Here is a 24,892-nt window from a genome sequence, read left to right as displayed (position 1 = left end):
GGCACCCAATGAAAAGCTTAACACCACTTCAAAATAAAGCTTGCATTAAGTATTTCTGCCTGAAATGCTGTTTATAACAGCACACTGCTCATTATGCCTGCTTTTTTCCCTCTGATGCAGTATGCTTACAGATCATATGTCAGAAATTGAACTTTCTGATATTTATTAATACTTTTAAGTGATAAGCAAATATTATGTATTGGAAAACATAATAACTACTTGTATGTAGCTACTCATCTCCACCACAAATATGGATTATAAGCACCAAACAGAATGTTTTGTACTTTGGTTGAGCTGGTGCTGAAGGCATCAGTTAAATTAGAATCGTTTGATATGTTAATTATTTATTGTTGTAAATTATGCATCCTCTAAAATCAAAGAGACACATAACCTATAATTTATTATTCATTTAACATGAAAATTTGGCTTCATATAACAATTTCTGTGTTAGATATGGAGTTCTGATTTGAAATAAAACCTTTTAATGTGGGCTACAGTTAAAACATAAAAGAGGTTGAGGTTTTTCTGAACCTGTAAAATATTCTCTAAGACAGTTTAACTCCTACAACTTCTTTACAAAGTCTCTAAGTTTGATGGACAGTTATGGATTCATTAGGCATTACCTAAAAGTGACTGGAGTTTCACTTGTATATCTGTTGTTAAAAGATTGATAGGTGAAAGTGGATTTTTTTTCATGCAAGAACTCTGAAAAGCAGCTACATATGTTTTCATACACAACACATTTTACAAATTGTGATTAATTTTTACTTTGAGGAGGAAGCTGTGACATTCTTGGACTGTGTCTGACTTGCTCTTTGCATTTGTTTTATTCAGTTTGAAAGTTTAGAACAAAATTATGGGGCTTGAGTTCCAGACAAACTAAAACAACAGATCTGCACTGCATGATTAGAACCAAAGGGATATTTGCATAGCAGTAACAGATTCATGAGCTTTCCCAAATCACCATTTCATGTCTTCATTTTCCTCTTGGTGCACTGTGCATTCTGTTCCTGTTGGAGCAGAATGTAAAGTAAATGCTGTCTTGATTGCTAAGATCATGAAATTCCTTCAAGACTTTTCTGTTTCAGAAGAGAATAGAAGTGGGTAGGAGAGAGATGGTTTAGTTTCTGACTATGTTATGCATCTGTCACTCATGTGCATAACATGTATTGAACACACTGAAGTCTCAGGGTCAACAGAGAGAGTTCTTATTTCTCATGGTTTGTCGGGGAAAAAAATGCTACGTTGCAAAATATTTTAGCAGTCTGAGTTTTAGTGTGAATAAAGAAGCATGAATGTAAGTGCAGTAGAACAAAGGTAATCATTATGTTCTTTAAGCTTTTAGAAGAATTGCTTTGATCTTCTTGATATTAAATATCTGCGGAAATTTCAGTCTCGTTACTGCACTTACAGTTGGTATGGAGTATTTGTAATAGAATATTTGGAATTACTCTATATGGAAGTGTTTACGCCTAATGTAAAATCTTCATCGTTCCTGTGTAAGAAGAGATTTTGGATGAGTGCCCAATTCAGTGAGTGTGTGACACCTTCCTTGGATCAGGCCACCAGACCTTTCTTCCTTTGAGTTATAACAAAGATGTAGCAAAGAGTGGAAGACAAATGTTAAATTAACCATGGACAACACATGTGATCTGATTAGATTAAAATTAAATTGGGATGAAGAGTGTGAGGTGAAGAAAAGTCCCCAGACTATGTCTAAGCATTTAAATTTATTTTTTTGTGCCATTGTTCTGGGCAAAAATGGTAGATAAAAACATCAGCATTTTTGAGTATCTACTGAAGAGTCCTTCCATGGTTGAGGAGGACCCTTCTTTTATGTTAAGTGTGCCAGAGTCGTGTGCACATTTCTAAATAAAAAAGAAGGAAGTTTTTGTTGATGATACCCACTGAAAATGGGAAACAGAGCCTCTGCCAGATTAAGAAAAAATGAAACGTAAGATGGTAAGAGTGTAGTTCTCGTAACGAACCCTGCATTCTGTGCAGTTTCATCTCTGCAATGAAGGAAGGCTTTTTTTGTGCTCTCTCAGAAAACTCTTTAAAGCTGCTTATGTGAACGCTGATTTTGTTGAAGAGAAAAATGATCCAAAATAAGAAAGAGTTTTTCAATAGTTCTTGCAGACTCAGCAGGGAAGCCAAGGGCTGTCAGGTCTGTTCTGCATGTGAAATATTTCGAATGGCTCCAGAGCACAGCTGATGTTTCTGAGGCTTCCTTAAGGAAAGGTCAATGCAAACTACAAGAAACTGTAGGCAGTAAGTCAAAATGAGAGAAAAGAAGCGTATTCTTCCTTTTTTTTTGGTTATGTTAACAAGCTCAGCTCTCCAGTGCTCATAATGGCCATTGTCAAATAAGGATATAGCAGCTATCTTGTAGAGATAATGCAAGGGTTTATATACAGAAGTGTAAACTCTCTGTATATGTATACACCCAAGTTTTGGCAGAGTTGCCTGCTTCTATTCTTTTGTTTCAATTAGCAATTGCTTTTTCTGTCCTTCAGTAAGTTTTCCTGCTAGCTGACCTTAATAACAAGCTTTTTTTTTTTTTTTTAATGAACTAAAAAAACCTGGTTTTAATGCCCTTCTCTGTAAAAGGTGAACTGATTTGTGTTAGCAGCTTCTGGTGTTCTGTTTGGTTAATTGCTATTAAGACAACTGTTTAACATTGCTACATTCACTTTTTTTTTTTTTTTTTTTTTTTTTTTTTTTTTTTTTTACTCTGGTGTCTCTGAATATAATGCTGGAAAAAAGAAATCCCTGTCCTCAAATGATTTTTTCATATAACAAAAGATAATAATGTTATCTCATAATCTAGGACTATATTCTGTATAATATAAATCTTTATAATGTTAAACCTTCATGTTTATTACATGTTCCATCTTGCTGCTGGCATTTCTATTAATGCTTCACTTAGCAAGGCAGAAATGGTACTTCTGATCTCTATAGTGCTAGAAAAGAGTGAAAAAACTCTTTGTGCACAAATCACAAGAAAGCATAACTTATCTGTTACAGGGCAGGGAGATTAAATACATGGCCATAAACTCCTTGCAATCATGGTGACTGAATAGAGGCTGCTTCTGATTGCTTTAATAAATCCTTTAAGTATGCTTTCAATCTCTCAGTGATTCCTGACAAAGCTTGTATGCTCTTGTTGGGCATCTGCCTGCATCTAAAGTTCCAGTTATGAATATTTTATGTGGCTTATCACTGTACTTGTGTCACTGGTTCAGGAGTTGCTGGTGTGCCATTTGTCAGGGCCTGTTAATGCTGCACTAGGCAGAACAGGGAAGGGATGGATAGAGAGTTTGGTAATCTACTCTTTCATTTCCTTTTATAGAAGATATAAAAAATAATGACTGTGAATGATTGATGAGGTGATTGTATTTCACAGATTTTGAGATGCTGGCCCATTAGCAAAATCATTTTAAGGACTTGTTTTATCTTTCTGTGTGCAGGGATGAGGTCAATGGTATTTCAATGGCATGGTGCTGAAATGGGATACTGGGAAATCTGCTGTACCTGTCACTGCCTGGGTTCTCTCCTGGGGTGGGAAACTAGAGCTGAACACTCAGTGTCCTTGTGACAACAGTTGTATTTGCATTTAACTGCTTTCCTTTTACTTATTCACAGATATTTAGACACTTAAAGCTATTCAGAGCCCATCTGTATGATTGCATCAAAGGAACCCCACATCCTCCCATCTGGGATGGCAAGCTCATTTCCATCCTGCTGAACACATGTGCACACCTCCTTTAATTCACTCCTGTGCTTTCTGCGTCAGTGTTGGGTACAAATGAATAATGAAATAAAATGGAATTTGTTTTGGTATCCATTTGGCATTCCTTTTCAGGAATGCTTCATCTGAAGGAGTTTATAGCCAGGATTTCTTGCAGAACAACATATTTTAAGTCAATGCTAGGAAACACAGAATGCAAATTTTGGACTCCTAAGTGAGACTGTTTTCAAAAATAATTTGGTGGGTTAAATCTCTGGGAATTACATGATTATGTATTTTTTTTTCTGGTATAGATCCTGCAGTATGTGTCTGAAAAATAGTTCCATTTATGGCACTTAACCAAGTGGTTTGGGTTAAAGAAATTTTGTAAGTAAAGTAATAAATGTTGAAACAGAATGTGGAACTAAACAGTGTAATGGCATGCAAATAGAGAAGAAACCACTGTAGGAAAGGTGCTAATGTGTCTGGGTACATGACTGAATTGGGTTCAATAGTTCAATGAGATCATTACCTGACTCTTTACATTTGATGCTGTCATTTTATCGGCTGATGCCTGCTTTGAGCACATAGAGATAGCAGACCTGTGCAATTATACATTAAATCAAAGTACCACTCACCTGTAGGTTTTTCTTTTTGCCTGCCATTATTTGTCTTGGTAGAAAACAGTTTTGAGAAAAAAAACTGATTTGAGATTTCACGAACTTCTAAGAAAGATGATGATGCATTTGGAAATTAGAGCTAAAACAAGCCTGAACCTTTTCAGTACCTTAGAGAAACTCCCTTGCAGAGTTGCCAGTGACTCCATTAGTTTCTCAGGTCTGTGTTTAGTGACCCTTCTTCCTTCCACGTGAACCAGTTTCTTCACCACAATTTCATTTATCGAGGCATTTGTCCAGAATTTTCTTAATTAGTTAACGTTTTGACTGATGTTGACAGTGCTTTGGTAATAACAGGTAGAAGCAACTTAAACTCTTTTCTGGCTTTTTAAAAATATCATGTGCACGTTTAAGGAGAAGGATACATAGTGAATGAAACTCCATGACAATGTATTAGACAAGAATTTCTCAAGTATTTCCTTTACAAAAGAGCATCCACTGAGTGATTGAGATTACTGTTGCTACTGACAATAACAAAACCCATAAAAGGTCTCATTCATTATCTTATTGTGCACTTCACAATTCTTGAAGTCATGTAACCAAACTCCTTGCTTGAGTAAGGGAACACTTGAGATATGTGCCAGCATGGCTGGAGAAGTTTGAAGTCATAAATATTGAAAGCTCCAAACCCAGAAGTCAACAGAAAGAAAAGCAGTGAGCCTAATATTTGTATCTTCAAATTTGTTGAGTTACAAAAATTCACTTCCTGCTCTGTTTGACAGGTAACCATAGGCAGAGGGTTGGGACAGCTGTTGTAGTGTCCACTCTCTCCTCTTTGTTTCTCATAAAAATAAAATACTCCAGGCAATGTAACTTTATAATGATTTTACTCTGAGATCTGGAAACACCTCACAATATACAGTGATTTAGGTCTTTTTTTGCCGAACTCCATCCTTGCTCTTTACCATTGTGACTTGAAGTTGGTTTAGGTCTGATTTTTATTATATGTCTAGTGAAGAAGGTCCAAATCAACCAGTACTACTACTATTAGTAATAATAGTGGACAATTATATCTGTAGTGTTTCAATTGGAAGCCAAATAATATTTTGGTGTTGTGCTGTTGCCCCAGCTGAAACATAGCCTTGCCTCAAGTGTGGAATCTATGCATGAGAGATTCAGAATAAAACTCTTGGAGGAAACAGTTTATTTTGTTACTGGTTTGACTCAACTATTACTGTGAATTTCCTCTACTGGAGACCAGTAATTAAGTTTCTCTGGGTTTGAAATTTCTTTTTTGCCTCAGGGAAAAGATACAGGAAATAACAGAAAAGTTAATATAATTAGGAATTGTAAAATATTTTGTAGCAATTATCTCCTGCTGAGCCATGGAGAGCCACCCTTGTGGGATGGGGAGCAGGAGGATCATGGGCTCAGCTGAAGTGGGGTGGCTGAGGGGGAGGACACTTGTGCCTTCAGCTGCCACCACTGAACCCTCTGGGTGAGCGTGTGGTAAATAAACTGCTTGGACAGCCTGGGCTTGGCTCCTGTTCCCTGCTCTGTGTCCCTGTGCATCCCCAGCTCTGAGGCTGCACTCCATCCCTGCCACAGCAGCACCTCCCTGGAGGGGAATCCAGGCTTTGAGCCAACTCCTGAGGCTGCAGAGAGGAGAGAGATCCTGCTGAACTCCTGTGGATGGTTTAAACTGAGAGATTCTTGTCTGACTTGAAATTGCTCTATGTGCAACAACTCATATTCAGTTTTGATACTTAAGTAGCTTACATGAAAAGTACATAATGCTGAAAAGATTTAATTCAATTTCACAGTAGTAATGAGTACACAGCAGTGAATTCTTACACTGCAGTAAAATTGATTTGAAAAAAAGAAACCAAAACAACAAACTATATTGGTAGGTAATGTATCATTTTCCCAGATAAAGTTAGCAGTTATTGTCTGGGCTTCCTCTTATGAAAGCTGACTCATGTTAGTCTCCCCTGCATAATGGCATGTGGGGGCCTGCACAGAAAACAAGACTAATGCAGACATTTTTTCAGTCTCATAAAATGATTAAAGTTGATGTAAAAGGACTCATTAAAATTGAAAACATTAGGATCATTAAAAAGCCATTAACTCACCTCACTTCTCTGATTTATTTAACAATAACCATATTTGGTCTCTGTTTTAAAGTCACAGCCATCTTTTGCCTCTAATTATTGGCAGTCATCCACCTTGCAGCAGGAAGACATGTTCATGATGAATTAATTCTTTTAAAGTCTTCTTTTAGGTTAATTCTTCAGCCTTTGCAGATCCTGCTGCTGCAGACTCTTTGGGCAAACGCTTGAACTCAAACATAAACAGATCAATTGAGATCTGCACAAGTGGTTGCCTTCTTAAAGACTAATGTTGAGGATATCTGGGCTAATTAAAATAACCCACTCCGAATCCTACTATTACCTTAATAGATCATATTTAATTCCAAGTGCTTTGCTTACAAATGACATCAGAATTTGCTGTAAAAGCTAAAGCAGATTCTTTGAAGCATACCTCAGCTCCTATTAAAAAATCCCAAATTTTCTTTAACCCAACATAGCAATGGAAATCTCAGACCATGGTGGAAAAAAGAGACCTTTATCACAGTTCTCATTTGATGTTGGTCCTTTTCACTGAATGACTCATACATTTTTAAAAATTGACTTTAAATATATCTGCTGTCCCATGGAGTTCATGGAAGCTATTCAAGTACCTAATGAGCAAGCATATTTAGAGGTTTTATGTGGAGAACTAGACCTTTCAAAAGGCCCTTTTATCTTTATGAAAAGGCTCTTAATTTCAGCAAACAAGAATAAAAATAAAATCATTTATGTTTCTTTACTCAAAGGAGGCTACTAGTACTTTTAAAAATATGCTGCAAATGGGTAGAAAATAATTATTTTGGAAAAATTGTGCTCAAATTACTGATAGAGCCATCAGACATACTGAGAGGAACAAAGGCAAGTTTTAATAAACATTATGCCAGTAACTTGTACATCAGTTGTTAATTCTGAAAAGCATATTTTAGAAGACAAGGGTTACTCAAGAAAAAGTGAGGGGAGTTTCACAAAATATTCTCTGACGAGAACCCTCAGGAAAACCAATGTTTAATGTCTTCATGTAATTGAGAAAGGCATAAACAAATCCACACCTTTCAGGAGTATCTCTAATTTGCCTCCCTCAGTGAATTCACTTCCTTGAGTTGTTTGTTAGTAAAACCAGGAGCAGGATTCAATCCAGGAGAGCCACAGTTATGGCTTCTTGTGGGCATGGCAGGGAACCACACTCCACAGCTTGAGACTGTTTGTAAAAGGATGAATTGACATCCAGCCCCACCTTACCCAAATGTTCAAGGTTCATAAGAACATAATTCCCCCAGTGGTTAATATGCAGTGTGCATCATGGACTTCAGCAACAAGACTTTTGATAAAATTTCTCATTTTTTCAAAACAACTTGACAGATACTTAAGCCCATTCTGTGTCTAATCCTTTCAATTCTTAAGACCACCATTTTTTATATCTATTTAATATTTATTGCAGTTGTGCTGTGTATTGTTGCTTTCTATAACACTTGTTTCCATCTCACCAACTTTAATCGCTACAATGTAGACACTACATCCACAGCTTTTTGCTCTGTGACTGTTAAAACATCAAAACTCATCAATCACATTAAAACTAACTCATTATTTTGAACCATACATTATATTATGGGCTGAGCTTAATACTCTGAATGTTTTCCTGGACATTTCTCTGACAACTGTTTTCAAGAAAAGGAATGGTGGATGTGGTCATGTTTCAAATTACAGAATTTAGTGCAGGTGAGGTGCTTGTCTATGATGGCTGTAGGGGCAGAGAACAGTTCTCAGAAAGGAGTGCAAATGTTGGACCAACCAGCAAACAGCTGTGAGCTGCAGCTTTCCATCTAAATATCTCTACATGTATATTTCCAAATATTTGGAAATTCAAGGGTAACCTAGAGACTGCAAATCTAGTATTTAATAGCAGAAAGGAGTGTTTTCTGTTTTCAAAGGGAATGTGCCAAGGGGGCTGCATTTGGGGAATGCTTGGTGGGAGGTCTGCTTCTCATGTTCTGTAATGAAAGTAGCAGAGTTTGAATAGAAAGTTATTATTTTATGTGCTTTATACAGCATGATTCTAATAGGACACAGAGCATGAATCCTGGCTACTTCCCTAAGATTCCTCAAATCTTTGTGAAAATCTAGGTGCAAAAATAAGATTTGAGACTCATTGTTAATATTGAGTCCTATAAGATTTCAGCCATCTAAAGCTGGGCAGTAGAGCTCAGATCTCACATTTAGGGACTGCACCAGATGATTTATCAAATCTCAATGTGGTCTCTGGCAGTTTTCTGTATTATCTGCTTTACTTTTTATAAAACAGCACATTATTGGGTTTTTCTTCCTGATATTATGCCTGTGCATAATTTTGCTCTTCTCTTCCTGCAGATCATTTGGCTTGCCATGTAAATCTGCAATGAGATAGGATGAAAACTGCCATATAGGTAAGTGCTTCTTAAAACAAAAGGTACATGCCAATCATTTCCATCCAGGAAATCAAATGGACTTTTTTTTGTCTAGTGTTGCTATAGTGAGGATTCATGGTGTGCTACTGCTAAGGCTGTCATTTCACTATGAAATGCTTCTTGGCTGGGGATGTGCTTAAAACATGATTCATTAGAATATTGAAAAAAAATATATTAATACCACTTCTTTCGTGTGCTTACATTTCCTAGTCACCGAAGGGTGTAGTGGTTAATGTACCAATTAACTGAATGCCAGCTGCTGGTTGGGCTTGTGTTAACATCACAGGACAGGTTCTCTCCTAGATGTCATTGTCCTTGTGACTGCACTGCTCACAACTGGGATGGCCTGAGGCTAAACCCATGTTCAGCAAGAGAAATTCTCAGGCATTCAAATCTGGGATTTGCAGGGGCAGAAATTAAACCAGCATACAAGAGAGGACTGTAGAGCTGAGCCTGTCCAATCAGTGCCCATATGGGTCCTTCTTTAAAGCTACTGATGTTTTAAAATATGAGAATGAGTGAGTAAAAAGAGCTGGTATGGGGACACCCTGGTAACAGTCACACTGTGTTTGTCAAAGATGCCTGTGGAAAAGACAGGTAACTTAGGAAGACTGAATTTTATGAAGATTAAACTACTAAAAAGAAACATGGTGACATGTAGAAAACCTGGCTGAATCTCCTTTCAGGTTGGTGACTCAGGAATTTAAAGCCATGCAGCCTCATAGAGTTTGGAGAAGGGTTCCTTTTCAGAGAGCAATCAGCAAATCTTGTGCTTTGTTTTAAATCTTTTTCCACCTATACAGAAATACTCATGTTTTACTTGACAAATTGTCTGGTTTACCCATGGATTTTATTTATAGTACATTGAAATAATCCATAGTCTTTTGTCAGTTACTGTTGTGGTATATTATTGGAGTAGAAAGTTTAAGTTTGAGGAGAAAGCCAGAGCAGCACTGCTGCAAAAGAGTTTTGCTCTCCTTCTCCATTCTGCAGAATAGTCCCTGGGTCTCCTCATTAATGGCATTTGTTATAATAAATTAGAGAGAAAAAGAGAGATCAGAGTGTCTTTGCACTGGGCATGTTAGTTGTACATATGACTGATAAGACTAATGGACTAGTTTTTTTGCAAGACAGCCACATGAAAAATTGATGTGCTTTGTAACAATTGATATTAAACACCTCTTCTGCCCTTTGTGGAAATTAAAGTAGCTGCTTTTTCTGTGCCCGGCACAATGCAAGATGGGCAAATTAAAACATTTATTTTCATGTTAACTTGTGCCAGCATACTGGAAGAATAGATGCAGGATCATAAATGAGATAGTCATAAAGGTGAGGTCCTAATTTACTTCCCAGTTTTATTTCAGCTTACTTTTCCATTGCTGGGAGGCATAAAAGTTACTGAGTTATACTACATTCACCTCACGCTGGTCTCCTATCAAACAGAATATCAGTGGAACACCTCCACAGAGCTCTCTACATGAAATTGTCCTTTTGTATGTCTCATAATCGGCTGCAATGTGACCAAGCATCTGGCGGTGACAAGCAGATGTCTTTGATTTATTGGCTAATATCACTGCTTGTTAGTGGATGGTTGAGCAGGAGACTAAAAGAGCATAAAATCAGAGAGAATAAATTATGAAGGCACCGAACTGTGGCATTATAAACTCCTCCTTGTCACAGCTGTGACATCTCCTAGGAAATGTGGAATGAGAGAGACATCCCCTCTTCAAAGACAGTGGCCACTGTCTAATGATTTTGAATAAAATAAAAAACCCAAACAAACAGCCCATATCCACCAATATCTTGCCTGAAGGGGTGGTTTTCTCTGCTTCAAAACTGTTGATCTCCTGGGAAATGGAGTTGATTAGCACCTGATTCAGAAGTTTGGGGAACCTGAAGGGTAAAAGGGATCTCTCTGCTGCAATGGAGGTGGTTTTCTTTAAATGCTGTCTAAAAACTGGATTAGACCCCACCTCTGAAAATACAGGATCAAGGTTCTGCTTCTCAGTTTTAACATTATTAGACTTGTAAAGAGGAGAGTATGTCTGGCCTCTTTTGTGCAGAAGGGTTCCTTGTCCCAGGAAATGCATGGGTAAGATGGGAATTAGCTTTGCAGGCTGAGGTGTGCTGTTTGACTCACAGCATGGAGGTAACTGAGACATTCAGGTCTGTTCTGCATTGCAGGTCCTTTGTGGGCTTGACAGGACGATTGCAATAGGGTAGCTGTGCAAATACACAATAAAAGTCTCAAAATTAAAGAGTCTGCAGCATTCTTAAATACATTTGCTGTTTTTTTATCTGCTTTAAACAGTGAGTAGCTACCAAATTAAACAATGTGTGTGACTGGACACAATGACTCTGACCGTCCCTTGGGACAGGAATGCAACAGATCTCAGATGTTATTCATTGCTGACAATTATTTTGAACTGCAGAGCAGTGATAATTGTGACTACTCACAATGTCAAATAAACATTATATATCTGTTGATTCAATAAATCAACTTGAAGTATAAAAGGAAGAAGGTACTCACTATTTCACTCCTGTGCAGTGCTGAGATGTTGAAGTGACTAATGGCAGCAAGCCATGCAGTGATTCAGTAGGAAGCCATTTAAGAGTTATAATACCTTCAAAGAATAACTATGGACATGACATATGGAATTGACAGTTTCGTGTTCAAATATTTATGTAAATATTTTTCTCCTCAAGAGATAGACTAAGAATCAATTCCAATGGGGAAGTCAAAGGCTGTGTTTGTTTCCATTACCAAGAGTAATTTTATTATTTCAATTAAAATCCAGTGTGACTTTTTGCAAAGTGTCCTTCAACCTATTGGATGTTAGATGAGCTGCAGCCATAATGAGGAGATATTCCTTGTACTTTTAATGAGCTGCACCAGCAGCTGGTTCTGACTTACTGAGAAGTGAAGGAAAACTTTTAAGGGTGCCCATTGGAACTGTTTTGCTGCTGTGGTTATCTGAGGGTATTAGCCTGGAGCAGATCCTGGGAGCTGCAGAAAGAGGCTGCACAATTAAAAAGGCAGGAAGGAGCTGAGTGGTTGCTCTTAGTAAAGGGAAAGAGGAGCTCAGGCTAATGACACGAGACCCTCAGGCAGAAGGAAGGCAGTGCTGTACTACACAGCAGTTACATCACAGTGCCCTAAAACCATTTGTTCAAGGATTGCAGTTTACAAGTGCAAAACCCAGGAATTTTCTGAAGAAAATGTTTGTGCTTGGGGTTTTTTTGTTGTTGTTTTTTAAATTTCCCAGCATTCAGGAAGAAAGTCTTCCTAATACTCATGATCGAAAATATAATCAAAAGATAGTTGATATGTAACATCATAAATAATAAAATATATCTTATACGAAGAGAAATGTAGACTGTGGGCTTGATAGGAGTTGCAAAGGGGAAGTCAGGATGCTTAATGTTTCAATGTATTTCTCTGAGTAGTTCTTTTTAATTTTAAATTCTTTTTTCAAGTGAGAGCTGTTCTGTCTAATGGATTTGAATGTACTGAAGAGATTTGAAAGGATTTCCTTCATGTTCACTTTATTTCTGGAGCAGTTCAGCCTGTTTCTGCTTGGAGTTACAAAATGGAACAAAGAGGAAAATCTCCATAAAATATGCATACAATTTTTAATAATGAGTTCCAAAAACCTCTCCTATAAATAAGAACTGCTGATCACATCCCTGGGTGGATTTTCTGTAAGAAGGAAAGCATGACACCTTGAGACAGAATTCTGTTGTTTTTTAGACAGTGGCTGTGTGTCAGTCAAAGCATTTCTGACAATGAGAGACATGAAAAAGCCACAAACACACAGAATCTTGAAAGACAAATGAGATGGAAGATAGTCTATTAATAGAAAACATAAAAATAAATACCAGCCAAAACAAGTGCTTCATTCAGAATGTTAAAAAAATCAACTTGTCAAAAATGTCATAGGCATCAGGATCATATTGAATAGACTTCACTTTCTCTGAGGTGTTGCTTCTCATCATAACAAAAATAGGGGAAAAAAACTCCTAAAAATAACTTGGGTATAGGAAAAGTGAAATACATAGAGGAGAGGAGAGACTTAAATTTCCAGGATGTGCTGCTTCAAAAATAAGGAGTTTTTTATTTAAGTATATAGAACTCAGGAAATATGAACTCAGTGTGCAGTCCCAGCAAAAGCTGCAGATAAACTGGGCAGGGCACTTGGATATTTCTTGGTTCACCAGCCATACAATGGGAATCTGAACTGTGTTGTCACTTAATGCAAATTTATTTTTTGTTTTGCTATCTCTACAGCTGTTTGCTGTTTGCTGGCAATGTGACTCATGAACATAATAGTTCGATTTGTATTCTTCAACAGTGTTAGCTTCTATAAATTCTTTGTGATTTAGCACTTTTAAGGGTAAATGGTTTGAAATGTACATTCAATTAAAGATTTCAATGATTCAAAGGACCAATAGTTGATTTTAAACAAAATGCAAACTTGGATGTACAGTTACTTGTTTTGAATTGTTAGAGAGATTCTGCCTACTTATAGGAAATAAATAGAATGTTCTGAAGTTCAGAGTCAATATTACCTTGAATTTTCTAATGTGGTTTGCTTTCCAGTGAAAATAATTTTGCTTTATCCAGACAACAACTATTCAGTATCTGTTCCTGATAGATAAGATAATTTTCTAAAGGTGTTTATAAAGAGGTGGCTACAAACAGCAGGTTATTATTGAAGTTTTTACTTAATCACCTGGAATATGCTGGAGAGCCTGTGTAGAGCTGAGTGCCTGAGCTGAACACAGAACATGGACCTTGGTTCACAGTATCCCAACTTAGTCCTCATTGTCTTGTGCTGGAGATACTCAGTTTATATAAAAACTTTGTTTCATGAGGTCAGAAAGAAACTCTAAATATGTTTGGTTTATTACATAAGGAGGTGGAAAACTCCTGCAATCCTTGCCCGAGTGGATTTCTAATCAAAACTACAAAGACATCCATGGTATATTAGTCAATACTTTGGGTATTGAACTATTTGTAGAAAGCCCCAGAAAATGTTAATTCCTGATTGCAATCAGGGGAATTCTCAGGTGTTTTTGTTTTGACTTTTTTTTCCTTGCTGCAGTTAAATCTATTCTTTCCAAGTGATGTAAGTGTCTGCTGCTCATGGGAAAGACTTCCCATGAGACATGGGAGAGAACTCAGGAACTGTGCAGACAGATCTCAAGGCTTGTGTTTCTGAGAGTCTGTAAATCACTCTCAATACTGATGTCATATTATCACTTTTTTTTTCTTTAAATTGTTATTTTCATAAATCATTAATTAATGTAGCCAGTGGAGAGATGCTTTTCTAATGGGCAGTTCAAAGCAGAACTGTGACTCAGGATGCTCTAACTTGTTCTCTGAAGCAGTGGATCCCCACTGACTGCATGGCATGTCTGGTCTCCTCTGTCCCTTGGTGCACAGCACAATTCAGTCAATGTCAATATCAGACATGATATTCTCCTTCACAGTTGCTCAATCCAATGAAATATTCTACCAAGCAAGAATGGCAGGATTTTATGCTGATGTAGCACTGAAATGGCTGCTCATTTGCTAATAAGCACAGGATTGAAGAAAGCAGAGTTTGGGTTTGCCAGCAGAGCTGCAGTTGCATCTGCTCAGAGCCAGGCAGGCTCCCCCCAAAGGGCTGAGTGATGTGATTCATTAGGAGTTCAGCATCCACCCCACTGCACATACAGGTGGAAACAAATCCCAGCAGTGCAAAGACCTACATCAGAGGGGAAAGGCATTTCTAGGCTGCCAAGCCCCTTATCCTGTACAGGGTTGTGGAGGCACAGATTTAGCTATATACTACAATTTGAGCTCGCTTTTCAGATCACAGAAAAGGCTCCATTACAAAGAGAAAACTTTCACCATCAGGTGTTAGTCACTCTGCAGCATCTTTGCAATTAAAACATTACTATTGCCAAGTCCTAGAGGCTTAGGAATAGACATGTCTTGTATACTTGAGTGAATGTGAGTGTAACCATGTGCAGCCATGTGTGGTGAATGTGTCAGAACTAACAGCAGGAACTTTGATAAGAGTTCTCCATCTGTAAACCTGCTTGATAGCTCAAGGTCTTTGAGTTGTTATTATAAGTGGCATCCAGAAGGGCTGCTGCAGTTAAAGGTCTGTCAAATTTCCCCACACACAGACTTCCCTGGGGTTTTATTATATTTCAACTTTTCCAAGTTATGTTGGGCCTAAAACTACAGCCAAGAACTTGTCAGCACAGACATGGTTTTATCTCTCTCCCCTGAATGATCCAGTGGCTGAGTTTAAGAACTGGTGATGTGGAGCATCAGGACAATATGTGTGCTTTGGGGTACCCTGGGGTGAGAATCATTAGCAGCAATTAGTAAGAATGAGAATTGCTCTTCTGGAAAGAGAGGCAGAACAACAGATGAACAAGAGACAGGTGAGGGGGAGAGAAATTAAAACAGATTATATGGATGAATTAATTTCTTCAGAGAAATGACACTTTCAGGAAGTTATTTCTGTATGACTCAATATCTGGAAAATGGCAGAACTATTATTTTTTAATTCCCCCCCTGCAGAATTTACCATTATCATATTTACCAGCCTTTTAATTGATAGTTAGCAGAGACTAGAAGTAGACACAAGAACAGATACTTCTCATTTATATGTGGAATTTAAAAGTCCTGCCCTGCAGTTTCTGGCTTTCTCCTTTTAAAAATGGTCACAGAGGAAGTCAGCAAAAGGCCCTGAAGTTCAAGCAGCCAAAAAGCAGAGGTGGTCAGGCTGCTGAGCTGGTGCGCAGTGGGGCAGGAGAGAAAAGGATCCCTTTCACTGGGAGCAGGAGTAGTAGCAAAGTCATATTTAATGCTGTAGGTAGCTCATGCAGGTATTTATGCTGCTCTCACACGAGCACGGCAGATTTAGGAATGTTTCTACTGTAACTGCAGAATGACCTCAGAATTGCTCTAATGCAGTTGCACAAAAAAATAAGATAAACGTTTCACTGTTTTCTTGTAATCCCTCTGCTCCAGAGATTCATTCCAAAATGTGCTGAGCACTGTGGACTGCTGAAATAAGGAAATGGGCAGAGGGTTTTAGTCATATACTCCTCATGAGGTATGGGGTAGGTCAGTACAGAGAGCCCTGTGACATTGGCTGAAATTTCCAGCTCTCAGTGAGTAAGAAACTGCTTTATGACTCTCTGTGGTATTAAATCATGTTGCTACTTTGGGAACAAAGACAAACATGAGGGGTTTTATTTATCTGACATCCCTCTCTCCTGAAAATAAGTGCTGCCTACCAGCTATGCCTTTATGCTATAATGTGCACTCAGAAAAAAAAAAAAAAAAAAAAAAAAAAGCTACTTAAGAACATAAGAAAGTCTAAGCACATATTTTGGTGCATTATGTAAGAGCTGTCCCTAGTTCTGCAATGCAGGGCACACTCATTTCAGGGTAAAGGCCTTCAGTCAGATTTCCTTTTAGTGATACACTTTTGGTTGAGGACGGTGTTTGAGGAAAAACATCCTGCCTAACTGCAAAATAGGATCAGCTATTCCTTATAAATACTGGACAAGATCACTATTCATAACTCTATTTCTTTCTCCTGTTAATTTGTTTTCTAGTCTACCTCCAACAATTGTTTGCAGCATTTTAAATTTATTTATTTTTTTTTTTTAATTCCTAATAGTTTGACCTGTCCTCCTTCTAGTGCTTCAGCTACATCCAGATGTAGCCTGCATGTGTTTTTGGAAGAGGCACATGTGGGAGGCTGCCTGTACAGGGGCTGTGTAGGAATTTATTTGGCTTATTCCTGTTAAGTCAACGTTGTAAAGGGGCCCTAAGCCTGAGACAGCCCCTACATCAAATTAAGCCTATGACAGGATACAGATATAGTCCAAACAGATCAAAGGCTTGCTTCTGACCTTCCTGCCCAAGGCAAGCTCTCACAACACAAATAAATCCTAGAGGAAAGAATTTATGCAGCTCTTCAAATCAGTTCTCTTTAAATCCATAGTTCCCAACCTAAATATTACAAAACTTGTATTTCAGCAGTCCTGGGACAATGCAGACAGGTCACTCTGTGTATGACAGTGGCAGCCTGTCCCAGAGAGGGCCCTGGTGGCCTTTGGTTTGGGTGCAGTGGGTTTGTTTGGGGCACAGACCAGAGAGGTCGGTTGGTTCACAGCCTTAACAAACAAAGGGTGACCCATGAGCCCATGTGAGGAACTATCCTTACCCTCTGTGATTTCTATAGCACTTCTTAAAATTGATAGGACATGAAATCATCACTGTCTCTATAACTTATTCCCAATATAGTCTGGCCATAAAATAAGTGACAAAACAGCCTTGACTAAGCAGCTTGCTGACAGGGTTGAGCTTTATCAGCACCATATTTGAGGTTTGTTTATATGTATTTAAATCACAATGTAATCCAAATAGTGGATTTTCTTCTCTAGCCCATGAGGTTACCAAGAATAATCCCCAACACATCTTGGAAGGCATCAGGGCCTCTCATGTGGAGCAATCCATCCTCTCTCATGGAAACCTGCCAAGTTAAGACCTTGGCTTAGGTGTTCATTCTGCTGAAAGAACTTTGATCCCAAGGCACAGTCAAAGTGTAAGTCCAGTGTCTGAAATAATCCCTTGTATCCCTTTATCACTGTCCTTCTCCTTGCCTTGGGCCTTGGGCAGAGGTCCCTCCCTCCAGCTGCTTCTGCCCCCAGTTTTGTGGGGGATTTTTCTCCAGATTTCTAACCTTTCTTTAGGTCTGGAAAAGGAAAAGTTAAAATGTCATAAGAGAAGCCAGTGGAAAAAAAAAAAAAAAAAAAAAAAAAAAAAAAAAAAAGACAGATTTTATTTTTTTTTCTATTAAAACTGAAATGTTTTGGAAGTTGGTTCAAGGTTCTGTGCATAAGGAAAAGGTTTTAGCCACCGTATTTTTTTTTCTGCCCTAGGACCTTAATATCTTGTCAGGGGCTCCAGTCAGGACAAGGATTTTTTTTTCAAAAGACTGTATTTCAGGGCATCTGGAGCAAAATATTGTACAACTCATTGCTGAAACATTTCATTGGCATTTTACCCTATTTCAGTCTGAAAAATATTTCTGATGACAAAAAGTGCAGTGGAACTAAAATGCAGTTTTTCAAGCAGCTGAAGCATTTTTAATGGTGGTTATACCAGAAAAATAAGAATATTGTCTCTGAGTTTACCATTGCACAAAAGCAACAGAATATTGATTTAAATATAAAATGAAATAAAATTTAAATTAAATAGCTGAGTCCTTTAAGATATTAATAATCTGAAATTAGATATTTATTTTTTCCATATCAAACAAATTTTCAGGACTTTGAAACCATGGTTTAGGTTTGGAAAGAATGTGAAAAATATTATTTTTTCCATTCAGATGGTTAGTGTGGTGTTTTATAACTGCTTTACCAAACAGCGATCAGCTGCAGCTGAGCAGTACAATTTGTATCTACTTAAAAGTGTAGGGTGGGCAATGTGCAGTGGCTGGAGAATCTTCAGCTTTATTTAATCACTTCACTTTGCATTTGAAAAGTAATTCATCATGGAAAGTCAGTGGGGTATAGAGAGCACTAATTGCAGCAAAATATCAAGGACAGTTTTCCTCTGTCTTAATTAAACATTAATGAGTAAAGTTATTTGCAAATGTATGCTGCAGGGATGGACTTGTCTATCCAAGTTTTGTAAATACTGACACCGGGTGTCAAAATAAAGCACCTTAATTGATTTATACAGAAATAGAGTGCACCTGGAGTGACATTTCTCTAGGTTTTTATAGAGTAGCTTCCTGATGAATTATTTATAAAGAAACTTGGCCTGACCTATCTTAATTACACAAGTGATTGTTTCCAAACTAATCAATTTTGTAAGCAAAGTGAATTCTCTCCACTGTCAGTCCTGACTACGTCGAGAAGGAAATGCTGTAAGAAATGCACCTTTTGTCAGTAGTTCCTGCACTATCTGTCAGTGCACTGCCAACAGCACCTCTAAACTTACTGGGGAGATCAACAAAAGACTTCCTCATCTCAATTTATCTGTGTATTAATGAGAAAGTCAGAAAGTAATAAAGGAGACTGTGAAAAATCCAGGATCAGTACCTATTTTTTAGTGCCAAGCTGTAGGGCAAATCGATAAACAGAGATAGAGAAAGAAGAGGATTGTTTGGTGTTAAAGGGTTTTTGAAAATGCTCTGTAGCAGGTGTTCATAAACATCTTACCAAGACAAACAGTAGTTCAAATCAAATTTAAAAAAAATAAAATTCTTGCCTTCTGTAAGAGAATATTGTAACTTTTTTTTCTGAATATGCTGTGTTTATGTAGTTTTCTATGTATTTGTTGTGGTCACATCCTAAAACCAAAACAAACAAAAGAGCCAATGACACCTGGAGCTTGTGAGTTAGCAGAGTGAAGGTGGAAGGAGTGACAACATCCTCAGTGCAGCTGCAGGGCAGCCCCTGCCAGAGGGTGACAATGTGAACAGCCTCTTGCTGAATGGCTGCAGTGGAATGGTGAATGGAAGAATTACAGAAATACTTATTCTGAACTTCTACAAAATCGTGTCCTCGGTGAGAAAATGTGGACAGAGACATAAGGGAAGAACTGATTCATGTAACAGGAAAAAAAAAGGAAATTTAAGTTCTGCTTGAGGAAAGCTTTGCACTCTATGGAGCTTTCCATTAATTTTTTTTTGTAACAGTTAATTTCTTTCCTGCATCAGACATACCTGGGTAATAAATATTGCTAAAGTGGATATTGCTAAAATTATTTTCATGTGTGTCCCAAAATTACCACATTCAGCACATGTAGTTTCATTTCTAAACATGCCAAGTATACTTTGAAATCTTCCTCAGCTTTGGAGAGGAAAAACCATCATTATGATTGACAAACTGTTTGACAAAACAATTCTCAGAGCAATTTTCAGTGGTTCACTGTCACATCAGAAAAATGTATCAGGTGCAGTTCCAAAGAGGGAGGTGGCACAACTGAACATTTCCATGAGACACAGACAATAGAATTAAGAGTGACTATATTTCATTTACACGTGACAGATGTATACTCGGCTACATGATTAGAATGCAGAGTGATTTTGAGATGCTTGGAAAAAGCTTCTCCAAATGACTCAAAATTCATAATTTGCAATACTGTGAATTTGCAGTTATTTGAATTTCCCTTTTTTGGAAATATCTGTATGATTTTCAAAATTTCAAAATCTCACTGTTTGGTCTGTAGCAAATAGGTGAACAGGGAAAAATCTGAAGAATTAGCCTGACCAAGAAGATCTGTAGGTCTCAGTTCATAAGTTTCTCACCTCAAACTCTCCTACCATTAGGAAAACCTCAGTGCATGTTGTACTTTTTTATGTTTTGGGGTATGTTAAGGTGCCTTCATCCTGTTGCATGTACTTGGGTCCTCATGAGCAACTCTAATTTTAATGTCACAGGCCTTCTGGACCCTTTAATTTATTTGTTTGTTGGTTTTATTTTTGTTCCCAGTGATAAGAATAAAGCCCTCCTGCCTTTTTATCATTGCTGCAGCTCTTGCCACAATCTCATAGGAAACCCAGGATACTGTGTCATGCTAGTTTTTTTTTCCTTTAATTAAAAAAGAAAAATTACCCAAACCTTTTAATTGGCTATTTCTATAGGCAAGACCATCTTATATTTCTGTGGGGCCTGAACTGCAAAACACAGTCTCACAGTTTGTCTTAACATGGCCCAGGGAGTTGTTTAAAATGTTACACAGAAAAAATCTGGAATAATCAAATGGTCAAGGTCTGTTGGAATAAGTTTGTGCAGTGTGCACTCAAGCAAACCAAGCCATTGCTCATGGGCAACATGGCAGGTTTTATTTAGTTGTTTTGCTCATGGCACTACTTGCTTCATGTCTCACTTGATTATTGCAAAATAAGGGCCCTTTGTGTAATTATATGAGAACCATCATTGCCTGTGGCTGCCACAGGTGTGGACAGACATTTACCACTCAGCTCCAGGAAACACACCTCATCAGCCTCCCCTCTCCATGGGCTGGAGACACTTGCCATGTTTATTTAGTATGAGCAAGAAGAGAAGCTGACTTGTCCTTTTGCCTGCAGCTCAGTCCTACCCTTGTCCCTTGTACCATTTCTGTGCTCTCAGGTTACAAAAATATCTGTACAGCTGCAGGAAGGTAGGAGGTTCTGCCTGTGCTGGGTTGGGAAGGGAGAAAGGCAATTCCTGCAGGGATTTTGTTACACTTGGAGCACTCAGGACAAGACTGGAAAGATGGTGAGAAAATAATTTTCTCACCTTTACATGAAAGCATCTTAAGAGCCATTCTGCAATGAAGAGACACAAATGTTATCTGCTGCTCTTACTGCTGCTATGAAATATATTCCTTTAGTTTTTTTCCCCTGCTCCTGCCTTTGGTGTTGCTAATGAGTAACTTGGGGTCCCCCCTGGTTTTATCACTGCTGGTTTGCACACACACACATCCTCTGCCATTCCCTGGCAGGTTGCTGTGACCTTCCCCTGCCTCACAGGTGGTGCTGCAGATGGACAGTGATGATCACAGGAGCTTATGGTCCAACAAGTCTCAGGACTGGCAGTAATTCTGAGGGCTCCAGTGTGAGTGTTATAGCTGGGAAATTGCTGTAGCTGTGTCAGTATTGTCATTTTCTGTGGTGCTACCATCAAACATGCAGGGATTTTAGAAAACAGAATAATAGGGCAAAATGGAGACTACAATGGCAAATGAATAGGCAGATTGCCTTCATGTGCAACTAATGGAGCTAAAATCTTATATTCATCTCAGAATTGTCCAGGAAGGAAGTAGAAAAGGAGGGTCAAAGTCTGACCACTGCCAGGCCTTTTCCTGCTCCCTGCACCAGCTCACACTGAGTAGAACAGACTGATAATTTACAGCTATAAATTGCCCAGACTGTAGTTTAGAGTGTCTCTGCATATGCACCAGAGCTTCCATTTACCAATTTCACACACATTTACATGTAGTCTTCTATTTTAGTCAGGTTTGGGTTGAGAATCTTGCTGTATAATTGTGGTTTGAAATTTCTTCTATACATTATGTTAAACAGATTTTTTTTTTCATAGTTTTTTTAGGCTGTCACAGCTCAAGACTGCTTGGTTTTCCAGCTTTTCAGCTTTGCAGGGTGTTTTCTTGGAGCTTTTGCCAGGGGGACAGATATTAATTGATATAAGAGAAATGAGAGAGATCCCCTTCCAATTTTTTAGGAATCCCCCTGTTAATTAAAATCTTCATATTCATTGTGTTGTAAAACCTACAAAGATTGTAACTGACAACATTGTTGCTTATTACTACCACCACAGCATTTCTAATTGACAGTAGGTATGAATGAACACCTGAAGAACAGGTGCTAATTGCACAGTGATTAATGCTTATGACCATTTATACTGGATGTTTAAAGGTTTAAATCAAGACATGAATGGCAGCAAAAAATTGAGGTTTTAAAAGTGGTTGAAGAAGCTCTAATTTTTCATTTTCTCATGTATTATGCAAATAATAGCCCATGGTGACCTTTACCCTTCAGAGAAAGGTTCACAGACACTACATAATCTCTCTGATAAGCTTGTCATTCAAGATGCTGTCTCCTTCAGTATTGGTAGAATAATAAGTGGGTTAGAGAGAAATGGGATTAAGGATGAGATTTGTCAGATTTAATCCAGCACTCTGCCCTTTGCCGTGAAGGAAATGAACTTTGGAATTTGTTTACCCCCCATTATTATTTGTATTTTAGTTCAACTAAACACTTAGCTATGCAGCTCAAGTTTTGCAGATGAGCAAAGTCATATTTGAACTAAGGAAGTTGACTCAAGGAGTAGCCATTTGATAGACAGGAGAACCTGAATATGTAATAGCTGTGCAGAGGGTTTCTGCATAACACAGCTACCATTTAGATGAGCTATATGGAAAGTAGCATTTCTGTGCTGAAGTTTTTAAGTACTATGATGCAAGTCCATAAAGGGAATTGTTTGGGGTTTTTTTTTTAATAATACATTTTTTGTGTAATTATGGCCATCACTTGGGCACTTTATATTCTCATTTCTGTCCATAATTTCTGTAGATATATTCATATATTCAGAATAAAGTTTTCATCAGAAATAACCAATGCATTGTACAGACTTGTCTCTGTTGTGAAATGAATGAAACTCAGTCTGGAGATTTCCTGAGTTAACAGTGGCCTGGGCCGGGCAGTCCTTACTGCTGGCACCATCTTGCACAGCACAGCACCACAACCCTCACTCAGGTTCAGTTGCTGCTATCAAAATTCTCAAGGTGTTTCAACTCAATGCATTGTGTGAGAGAAAAGGACATAAATAAGCTGTTGTTTAATGCTCAGGGACCTTTGCTGCCTCTCATTTTCATGCAGACTTTCCAAGCCCTGATTCATCCCTCCCCAAGATAAATGTATATTGTTATATTTCAGAGTAATCCTTACAGAATTTTCATTACTTTTGCATCCTACCTATTTAACATTTCCTTATTTGTACTGGGTGGCTTTAAGGAAATTGCCTGCAGCTCTACCACTTTGTCTTAAGCCTGCCTCCTACCTCTCCATTCCCTAATTATACAGAGCAAGCAAAAAGAGGATTTAGAGATCACCCAAATTTTGAATATAAGATCACCTCTAACAGGTGTTTTATTTCTGGTACATTGGAAAATTCCCCAGCAGGAAGAAAGTTTGTGTGTATGGAAGCAGTGAATCCTCACTAATCTCAGAGTATGGAATAAGCTCTTCAGAAAGCTAAATTAAATCACTACTTACTGTTGTCTCCTTCAATCATGACTTGTGTTTTCCTTTCTTCTAATGTTAACGTATAATTGTATGAATATCTTACCATGACACAAAAAATAGGATATTCTGTCATTGACTCAGAGGTTCCTAGGTTTTTTTTAATAATCAAATGGTGGAGTTTTACACCAATGTGAATAGAAAAATCATGCCCTTACAACATTTTAGGACAGTTAAAACAGTGAAGTGTGACTATAATGACGAAAAAGATTCCATGAAACCATTTGTAAGACCAAAGTTGTGAATTGCAGAGCATCATTCAAGTTCAATATTTGGCCATTTTTGGTGCCTACAGTCCTTATTTTTTTATCCTGTCCTTGGATAAGGGTGTCAATAGAATTTACACAAGGAGTTAAAACCACAGGCTGTTCTGTTGTTTCTCAGCTCACAGGCTGGAAGTGCATTTGCACAAATTCAAAGTCAGCCATAGTTGGAAACAGTTTCCCATATGGGTTATGGAGCTATGGCTCCAGGAAAGGAATTTTTTCAGAATTATCTTTCCTGGCTAATTTGGTTTTGGCCCTCAAGCTGTAGCTCCTGAGCAAGGGCCAGAGTAGCAGAGTATTTGTACTGCTTGTTTAAGCATCTGGAGTGTGTTTTCCCTCTGATGACAGTGCAGCAAAAGGACCCTGCACTTTCATTTGCAATTTCTCATGCCATAGGTACAGTGCTGTGTTTAAAACCACAGGATATTCAGACACGAGTGGGGTGTAAACAATGTTTAAGAATTAGTTATAATGAGTCTAGAAGGCAATTTTTAATATTTGTGTTAAAGCACAGTGTAACAAGGTAATGTATGCTAAGTAGGTGTTGGCTTAATGTATGTTAGCTGTATGTTGTATTCCACATAAAAATTTTGTAAATGTGTAAAAAATAGTGACAAATCTCTGGAAATTCTTTAGATCAATTCACCTGCATTTTTTTTACCCATGGAAATGTCCAAGTGTTCCTTCTATGGCATGAAGCAAAAGAGTCATAGAGCAAATAATTAATGTAAGCATAGATGCCTACATTCAAGCAGTTGTATTAGCTAGTAGAAAAAACAAAACTAATAGTAGTACCTCGATTGCAGAGCAAAGGGGAGAAAGGAGGTGGCTGTAAATTGACAATTGCTATACAAGAAAAAAAGAGGACACGGATA

The 24,892-nt window shown here is 37.9% G+C and overlaps 1 long non-coding RNA gene across 1 annotated transcript in view; it reads left to right on the top strand.

Annotated features, from left to right (window-relative positions):
* The window catches only part of LOC310914930, a 286,047-nt gene that overhangs the window by 99,082 nt on the left and 162,073 nt on the right, over positions 1–24,892 (top strand). Inside the window, exon 3 of the long non-coding RNA XR_014591130.1 lies at positions 8,841–8,896. This is a non-coding gene — a long non-coding RNA (uncharacterized lncRNA). The remainder of the gene's footprint in view (positions 1–8,840; positions 8,897–24,892) is intronic.

This window comes from Zosterops lateralis, assembly GCF_965231275.1.
Source record: "Zosterops lateralis genome assembly, chromosome: 14".
NCBI lineage: Eukaryota > Metazoa > Chordata > Aves > Passeriformes > Zosteropidae > Zosterops > Zosterops lateralis.
Note: the sequence above shows the minus strand (reverse complement) of the source record. Positions and strands in the feature narration are given on the sequence as shown.